The sequence below is a fragment of the Mirounga angustirostris genome, unplaced genomic scaffold (genome assembly GCF_029215605.1).
Source record: "Mirounga angustirostris isolate CCGP_5_RB_7025 unplaced genomic scaffold, mMirAng1.0.hap1 SCAF_1, whole genome shotgun sequence".
In the NCBI taxonomy this organism is placed as follows: Eukaryota; Metazoa; Chordata; class Mammalia; order Carnivora; family Phocidae; genus Mirounga; species Mirounga angustirostris.
Window position 1 is genome coordinate 35,610,118 of NW_026991709.1, and position 10,004 is coordinate 35,620,121.

Below are 10,004 nucleotides of genomic sequence, written 5' to 3' on the forward strand. Positions count from 1 at the left end.
AAAGACACTTCTAAGTTCAAATGCCAAGGAATTATCAATGAGTTGTCCATGCTTTCTCATGTAACTCTTTGCTGTCATTTGTGTTAGACTACTCTCTTTGCTTAGAAAATAATTTAATCAATTCCATCTTCCCCTTTCCTTATGTAATACACAGCCTTTGGATCAAAATATGTTAATCTAGTCTCTACAGTCTTGCTGTGCATTTAAGTCCCTTTTTATTTATTTTTTCAGTGTTTTCTATTTTCTACTTTTAAGTCAAACCTAACCAAGTGTTTTTCATGGCTACCTACTGTTAGATTGCTCCTTTGTTTACTATTCAAATTGAGTATCTTCTATTTTATTTTTAACTCTCCTCCTTATATCTTATTAATCTGCCTATCATTCCCATGTATCCATTCTTTAATTTTGATTTATATGGTTTACATTGCCTTACAGATGATGGATATCATTTGGTCCTTCATGTTTAACTGCTGGTCATCTTTTACATTGTTAAAATATTCATAGATGAAGGAATAGAAGAGGATTACAGAAATAAATTCAATGGAAAATAAAATGAGGGATTCTTTAGAAATATCAATGGTTAAATGATTGACGTAAATGCCTTTTAACTGGCAACAATAAACTTAATTGAATCAAACATCAAACGCAAGCCACTGTATCAGAATGAAAATATACATTTTTGATTTAATTAGAAAAGTCAATTTTGTGAATGAACAAGGGCTGAAAATGGTGGTTATACAACATGGCTATGACCAAATGATAGTAAATATGTAGCATTTATTACAATTTTTATCTCTGAAAATCCTATTCATATTCAATTCAGTTTCTCAGTGGTGCTAAAGCAAACCTTATGAAAAGCAAAACTGATATTATTATTTCAGTGTAATCCCAATGTAATAAAACTGCTCCCAGGTGGTTGGTTGACCACACTGGAGAACAGTACATATCAGATGGTCACTAATGGACATTGAACAGTGACTATAGCCAGAATGTGACATCCTTAATGAATAGACATCCATATTTCTGAGCCCATGCACTGCCATGATCCTGGGGTCCTGGGATTGAGCCCCGCATAGGGCTCTCTGCTCGACGGAGAAAATACGGGCACCTGGGTGGCTCAGTTGTTAAGCATCTGCCTTCGGCTCAGGTCATGATCTCGGGGTCCTGGGATCGAGCCCCGCATGGGGCTCCCTGCTTACCTGGGAGTCTGCATCTCCCTCTCCCTCTATGCCTCCATCCTGCTCATGATTTATCTCTCTCTCAAATAAATAAATGAAATCTAAAAAATAAAATAATTCTGTTAGTATATTTAAGAGAAAACTTCTAAGGGATAAAGAAGAATACTATTGCTGTTTTTTCCTTATCATCAGAAAGGTATAAAATAAAAATAAAAATGATCTTTTGTCACATGTATATATCAGGTCTTTGAAAATAAAAAGGAAAAAAAGAAACCCAATGCAATTATTCCTGGAGGCATTTTAGACATGAATCAGAAAGAGATTCTGTTGGTCATATTGCCCCTTTCACTCAGAGTGTAGAGTTCTCAGCATGTGAAATGTAGTTCTCTTAAATCTCCTGGTTATGGGTCTCACTGTAAATCAATTTCCCTGCAAATTGAAGTAATTCATTTAGCAACTGACTTTCAAATTCTCTGCCTCAATTTGAATCAATGTAGGCAAAAAACCCATAAACAGAGAATTCTTTTTCATGGTGGCCACGCAAGTATAAGTGTGACTGCTACCAGTGGGTAACGCTTGACATAGTGAGAAAGGAAAGGGGAAGCCAGAGTATGTTTTATAAATTCTCATAAGTATATTTGCAAAAGTTCCAAGTATGTGATTTTAGGGCGGTGCCTATTTGAATAGTATCTTTAAAAGCTGAATTTGAAGACAATATTTCCTATTAAAATCATGGAGCATAGATGTCCCTTTAGCTTTAACAACTTTTGCTATCTTGGCCCAGAAGAATCACACTTTAATTGTGTACATTTTCTCATAAAAAACCGTACATAACATTAGAGAAGAAAATAAAATTACAAAAATGTTCCCCCTTGATATAGCTTAAAGAGTGACAATACCTGCACTTAAAAAATAGCCATAATATATCGGCAAGGGCTCTAGGACACTTATTTTATTTTTTAGGTTATATTCTAAGACCATTATTTTTTTTTTCAATTTTTTTTTAAAGATTTTATTTATTTATTTGACAGAGAGAGAGATAGCGAGAGAGGGAGCACAAGCAGGGGGAGTGGGAGAGGGAGAAGCAGGCTTCCCGCGGAGCAAGGAGCCCAACTCGGGGCTCAATCCCAGGACCCTGGGGTCATGACCTGAGCTGAAGGCAGATGCTTAAGGACTGAGACACCCAGGTGCCTATTTTTTTCAAATTATTCCAGGCTTGGCTACTGGCAACTCTTTCATGTTGACTCTATTTTTTTCATATTCTTTTTCTTCCTTCTTCCTTCTTTCTTCTTTCTTCTTTTCTTCTCCCCTTCTTCTTGTCTTCTCCCTTTTCTCCTTCTACATCTCCTTCTTCCTCTTCGTATTTTCTGGCACTTCAAGGTACAGTGGCTCATTTTGTATGCCTCTAAGTCCTTTCAGCATACAATTAGAAAATGTATGAATTTATTTATACTAACTTTCTTACATATACTGATATGTGTTCCTGTATCTATTTGTGTATATATATGCATCTGTGCAGGTATGTGTATGTATGTATATTTATGTCATCCCCATTCTAATCTCATCACAATGATAATTCATGATAGTCTACTTCTTCTACCCTTTGCTTCTTTGTAACTTTTCTCTGGCAATGAGAAACCTGGCCATTATTACATACAAAATCTTTAGTTATTTAGCTGTGTAATACATGTGAAGTAATTGCAGAATTATATGCCTATATCCCTGTAAGACACAAATTTTCCTAACTACAGAATAGCATGTGTGTACAGTTCCTTTTGACTTTGGTTTCAAAATCCACTTAAAACTGTTTTCCAGAGTGTTAGCACATTTTGCCCTACTCTCTTTGATCATGAATTTGCCATTGGTTTCATTTGTCACAATCTGCATTCCATCCTGGAATTCCTTGATACCCTGGTTATATTTTTTTTAATTTGCATAGAAAGTTTAATTTTTTTGTGTACAGTTTTATGGGTTTTTTTTTAAAGATTTTACTTATTTATTCATGAGAGACAGAGAGAGAGAGAGGCAGAGGGAGAAGCTGGCTCCCAAGGATCAGGGAGCCTGATGTGGGACTCGATCCCAGGACCCTGGGATCATGACCTGAGCCGAAGGCAGACGCTTAACCATCTGAGCCACCCAGGTTCCCCCAGTTTTATGGGTTTTGACTCATAAATGCATACAGGCATGCATCCACCACTACAGTCTAAGATGCATCCCCTTAAAAATTTTATATTTTGCAAGAATGTAGACACATGATGACACCTATCTTAAAGAGAGACTGATGAATGTTGTCCAACTAAATGCCTAGCTAGAAGGAGAGACTGGCAAGAATGTATGCTATTGGATAGTAGTTGGCCCTACCAGAGATACTTAACTATTTTTACACTATAATGTGTGTTTTATCTTTTTCCTCTCTTCCCTTCCTTTTTAGATAACTGTGATAGAGAAGAACTCACTGAAACTGTATTAATATAACAGACTTACATTGTAAACATTAAAAACAAATATAAACAAATAAATGAATAGATATATGACCAAATAAATGATACATACATACATATTCAAGGATACGCATACATCTTGGTTAGAATAAAGTCATGTGAGAAGAATGGCAAATCAGTCACTTAGACACCAGAAAAGATTAGTCTTCCAAATTCAATATCAATTTTACTAGTCCAAATAATGTGAAAGAGAAATATATATATTCACATTACATACACACACACACACACACATACAATAGAGGAGCCCCAGATTTCCAATCAAGGAGGATTCCTACAGAAATGTAGCATAGTTAATAGAAGGAAGAAAAATGATCGGACGATAGCCTCACATATGTCCACTATATAACTTGTTGCAGTGCTTTCCTACTGAAAACAGGGCATGTCTCCCTAACTCTTGGATTTCGTATGTGGCCCTTTGACTCTGGCCTATTGAATGACATGGACAAGCAGGGGTGCCTTTGTGGAGCATCAGTCTTAAGAGGCCTTTCATGTTTCTGGTTGTTCTTGTTTTTGTTTTATTAATGTCTCTCATCTCCCTAAGAGGAGATTTTCCTGGTGGGCTGCTCTTCCTTTTTTTTTTTTTTAATATTTTTATTTATTTATTTGAGAGAGAGAGAGACCGCAAGAGAGGGAACACAAGCAGTGGGAGAGGGAGAAGCAGGCCTCCCGCTGAGGAGGGGGCCCGATGTGGGGCTTGATCCCAGGACTCTGGGATCATGACCTGAGTTGAAGGCAGACGCTTAACGACGGAGCCACCCAGGTGCCCTGGGCTGCTGTTCCTTTGACCTGGCCACAGAATGACTACACATAGAACACATACGAGCCTATACCTCTGTGAGGACCTGTACTCAGATTCACAGATTAAAGCCCAGCAGCGTACCCACTCACTCCACTTCAGCTGTTCCTCAACCAAAGCACAGTAGTCATAAGTAATTAAAACAAGTATTGCTTTAAGCCAGTCACTGAATTATGGACAGGTTTTTTACACAACAATAGCTAACTGACTGAATCAGTGTTACCGTTGTCCAATTGTTTGGATGTCTGACGCTGTGAAGAATTATGTCAGATATGCCACTCATTACCCAGCCAAGTTCACAAAGAGGTCCAAGCATGCCAGTTGCATGGCTCAACATTTATAAAGGTTTTATTACAATTATTAGAGATACCTGCTTCCTCCCATATACCCTTGTTGAGACAGACTGCTTTCCCTAGTGCTCTGGCCAGATAATTTTCTCCTCTGGCTTTTTGCTGTTCATGTTCACTGAGCAGTTCTGCACGGGGGCCACCTTTGAGTCAGCAAAGTGTCCTTTTACTTATCTGTGGTTGTGTGTTGACTTCATAGGTATTGTTATGTAACTTGCAAGGACCACATCCTTCAGGTTCTGAGAAGTGTCCGATGCTTTGGGATTTCAAATTCACTTATATAATACATCATCATGAGTATGGTTTTACTGTAGGAACAGAAGAACTTGTGCCCCTAAAGTCATAAGTGGGAGGAAATGCCCTATACCACGAAATGTAATACAGTGAAACTGTCAAATTTATGTAAATTGGGAAAGACATATCATAATTCTTGTTGATCTATGACAAGGTAAATATAGCAAATCTATAAATATAAAACTTAAAAATATAAAGAAAAACCCAGAGTACATTGCTGCAAATCATTTGAAAATAACAGTTCATTGGGGCGCCTGGGTGGCTCAGTCGTTAAGTGTCTGCCTTCGGCTCAGGTCATGATCTTGGGGTCCTGGGATTGAGCCCCACTTCGGGTTCCCTGCTCCGCAGGAAGCCCGCTTCTCCCTCTCCCACTCCCCCTGCTTGTGTTCCCTCTCCCACTGTGTCTCTGTCAAATAAATAAAATCTTAAAAAAAAAAAGAAAGAAAATAACAGTTCATTTATGATATATTTGGTTGATATTTTTTCAGCCCCGTATATTGACTCTCTCATTTGTTTATCTGTCTTAGTTTGTTTAGGCTGCTATAACAAAATGCCACAAACTGGATAGCTTATAAATAACAGAAATTTATTTCTCACAGTTCTGAAGGCTGGAAGCCCAACATCAGGGTGCCAACATGGTTGGGTGATGGCCCTCCTCCAGGTTACAGACTTCTTATTGTATCATCACATGACAGAGGGGTTGGGAACTTTGTGAGATCTCTTTTATAAGAGCACGAATCCTGTTTTTCAGGGCTCCATTCTCATGAACTAATTACTTGCCACTTGCTACCATCATCACATTGGGCATTACGGTTCCAACATATAAATATGGAGGGAAAACAAACATCTAGACCATAAGTGATCTCTTTATCTCGATAGTAAAATTACTACTCTAGTCATTTACCACTTCTCATATAATTAGTTCTATTTCCATTGCCTTAATAACAATAATCATTCAAAATTACATTATAATAAACCTCTGTATTATGACGTACTTTTACAGAATGTCCACGAGTTTCTTAAATATGATGGTATTTGAATGCAGTAGCTAATTTTTTAATCATTATCAAAAGTTAATCAGAATATATCTAGTCCCAATTTAGATATAGAATGTGAGATAGCTCAAAACCAGGAACCTCAACCCTTTTAAATTTGTAAATATAAGTAATTGAATATTAAATAATATTGCCCTTCTAAGTACCTAAAATATATGGCTGGAATATATTGTTATAAATGATAAAACATTCAAATTCATATGGAAGGTGTATAAATCAAAGTTAAGGTAAACATTCTGTAATAGCTCAAGAAATTTCTAATTGCCAAAAAGCTATGGTAAAATTTATACAGAAGCAAATTGCATTTTACTTTAATTTATTGTTAAGAGAGGGAGAGATGGGGGTAGTGGCAGAGGGAGAGTGAGAATCTTAAGCAGGCTCTATGCCCAGCATGGAGCCCAGTATGGGGCTGGATCTCAGCATCCTGAGGTCATGACCTGACCTGAAATCAAGAGTTGGATACTTGGACTCAGTTGGACTGAGCCACCCAGGCACCCCACAATTTGCATTTTAAATAGTTGAAAATGTGTTTGTGAATATAGATTTTCCAGTGAAATAGGCTGATGAATTTGCTTACTTGAAATTAGTTGAAAATATTAAATTCATAAACATCAAATTAATTTTTAAAATGTTCTTATAAGGCACTATTTTCTGTTAATAACATGGGATTAATCTGTTTTATTTATGAACATAAAAAATAGAGTAATTTGATATCAGAAAATAAAGGTGAATACATCTTTCAGGAATCAGCATTATAATTTAATTTGTATTAAGAATTACAAAGTTTAAATTAAGTAGTTGGAAAATAATCCTTAAATTTGCAGGACATTATAAATATGGTCCATGTGTACTCAGTGTGTTAGGCAGAATAATGTCCCCCTCCCCCGAAAAGTGTCCATATCCTAACACTGAAAAACTGACAATATTTTAACTTAATGGAAAAAAGGAACTCTGAAGAAGTGATTAAATTCAGGAATTTGAGATGAGGTTATCCTGGATTATCTTGGTAGGCTCAATAAAATCAGAAGTGTCCTTAAAGATGCAAGAGGGAGGCAGGAGGAAAAGGAAAGCGGAGGTTGAAGTGATGGAGTCATCGGCTTGGAAGATGGAGGGGGACATAAGCCAAGGAAAGCAGCCCGCTTCAACAAGATAGAATGAGCAAAGAAAGGGTTATTCTGTGGAGCTTCCAGAAGGAACACACCATCCTGACACCTTGGTTTTAGCCAAGTAAGACTCATTTCTGACTTCTAAATTCTTGCACTGTATGCTAATAAATTTATTCTTAAACTACTAAATTTGGGATAATTTGTTACATTGGCAGTAGGAAAATTTGCATGTGCAAAAGCAATTAAAAACAGACAGCTTTGACAGTCACCTAATTTCAAAATAGATTCTTGGTTTTCTTTGATATTTAAAACAGAACTAAGTCTAATTTAACCAGCATTAAAAAAAAAAAAAATCCCCTGCATAGAATCTCTTTTGATTTCTATTAAAGGTGAAGCTAGAACTCTAATAGTACCATGGACATCATGGAAAATTTGATGTAGCTGCCATAAATTTTGTGGTGAGAAAGGAATTTTATGTACTTCTTTTGGATTTCATTATTTTGTAAGAAAGTAAAAGATTTCTGAAGTAGTTTTTCTATTTTAAAGTACTATCCATGCATTTTAGGTTGAATGGAACATTTTTAAAATATCTCTAAATTCATAAAGAAATAGTATGAAGAAAATTATGTAGTTTTGCAAAGTGTTGGCCAATACATTAGTGTGCACTATTAGTGGTGATAGTTGAACTCTTGAAGAGGATTTGAAAATTAGAAGTTCAATCTATCAAATGCTCAAAATCATAGGTAGCCAGTGATTCAAATGGTTTGTCAAAAGTGGTTTCCAAATTTGAAGTTTATGTGTTCTGTGTCCTTTAAAATATCTAGTGTTTCAGGGGCGCCTGGGTGGCTCAGTTGGTTAAGTGTCTGCCTTCGGCTCAGGTCATGATCCCAGGGTTCTGGGATTGAGTCCTGAGACGGGCTCCCGCTCAGTGGGGAGCCTGCTTTTTCCTCTGCTTGCAGCTCTCCCCGCTCGTGCGCTCTCTCTCACAAATAAATAAAATTTTTAAATTTTCATGTTTAACAAATGGCAATCCTAAGACTTGAACCCAGGAAATATGATCTTGCCACCTGCCCCTCCCCCGCCCCCCGCTTATTACCAGTCCAATATATTGATTCTGTAATAGAAGCAATAGTCAGTATATTTTAATTTTAATTTTTATTCTTTTATTGAAGTATACTTAGCACACAGTGAGTTTCAGATGTGCAATATAGTGATTTGATAACGCTATACGTCATGCTATGCTCACAAGTGTAGCAACCACCTGTCACCATACAATGCTACTATAACACCATTGACTATATTCCCTATGTTGCGCTTCTCATCCCCATGATTCATTTCGTGATTGGAAGCTTATGTCTGCCACTCCTTTCACCCATTTTTGCCTATTCCCCTTCCCCATTCCTCTATGGCAACCATCATTTTGTTCTCTTTATTTGTGGGTCTGCTCCTGCTTTGTTCGTTTGTTTTCTATTTTAGATTCCACATATAAGTGAAATCATATAGATTTGTCTTTCTGTCTGCCTTATTTTACTAAGCATAATACCCTCTAGGTCCATCCATGGTGTCACAAATGGATAAGATTTCATATTTTTATGGTTGATATATAATGTATATATATATATGATGTATATATACACATATACATACACACACACACATACATACACACACCACATCCTCTTTATCCATTTATCTCTCATTGAACACTTAGGTAGCTTCCATATCTGAGCTATTGTAAATAATGCTGCAGTAAACATAGGAGTGCATATATCTTTTCAAATAGTTTTTTAGTTTTGTATGGATAAATATCCAGCAATTTTATTACTGGATCATCTGTGTTCTGTGCTTCTGTGTTCATCAGGGAATTTTTTGTGGTGTCTTTGTCTTTATTTTGCATCAGGGTAATGATGGCCTTGTAGAATGAATTTAGAATCTTTTATTCCTCTTTTATTTTTTGGAATAATTTGAGAATAGGCATAAACTCTTCTCTAAATGTTTGGTAGAATTTACCTGTAGGGGCACCTGGGTGGCTCAGTTGGTAAGCGTCTGCCTTCGGCTCAGGTCATGATCCCAGGGTCCTGGGATCGAGCCCCGCATCGGGCTCCCTGCTCAACGGGAAGCCTGCTTCTCCCTCTCCCACCCCCCCCTGCTTGTGTTCCCTCTCTCGCTGTCTCTCTCTCTCTGTCAAATAAATAAAATCTTAAAAAAAAAAAAAAAAAGAATTTACCTGTAAATCCATCTGGTTCTAGGCTTTTGTTTGTTGGGAGTTTTTTGATTACCAAATCAAATGCATTACCAGGAATCAGTCTGTTCAGATTTTCTATGTCTTTATCATTCAGCTTTGAAAGATAATCTATTTCTATTTCTAGAAATTTATCCATTTCTTCCAGGTTGTCCAATTTGTTGGCATATAATTTTTATAGTAGTCTAATCCATTTATTTCTGTGGTGTTGGTTGTTACTTCTCCTCTTTTGTTTTTTATTTTATCTGGCCAATCTCTCCTTTTTTTTCTTGATGAGTCTGAGTAAAAGTTTATCAATTTTTTATCTTTTCATTTCTTATTTGTCAGAGAGAGTGAGCACAAGCAGGGGGAGCAGCAGGTAGAGGGAGAAGCAGGCTTCTTGCTGAGCAAGGAGCCTGATGGGGAACTCAATCCCAGGACCCTGGGATCATGACCTGAGCCAAAGGCAGACGTTTAACCCCCTGAGCCACCCAGGCTCAGAG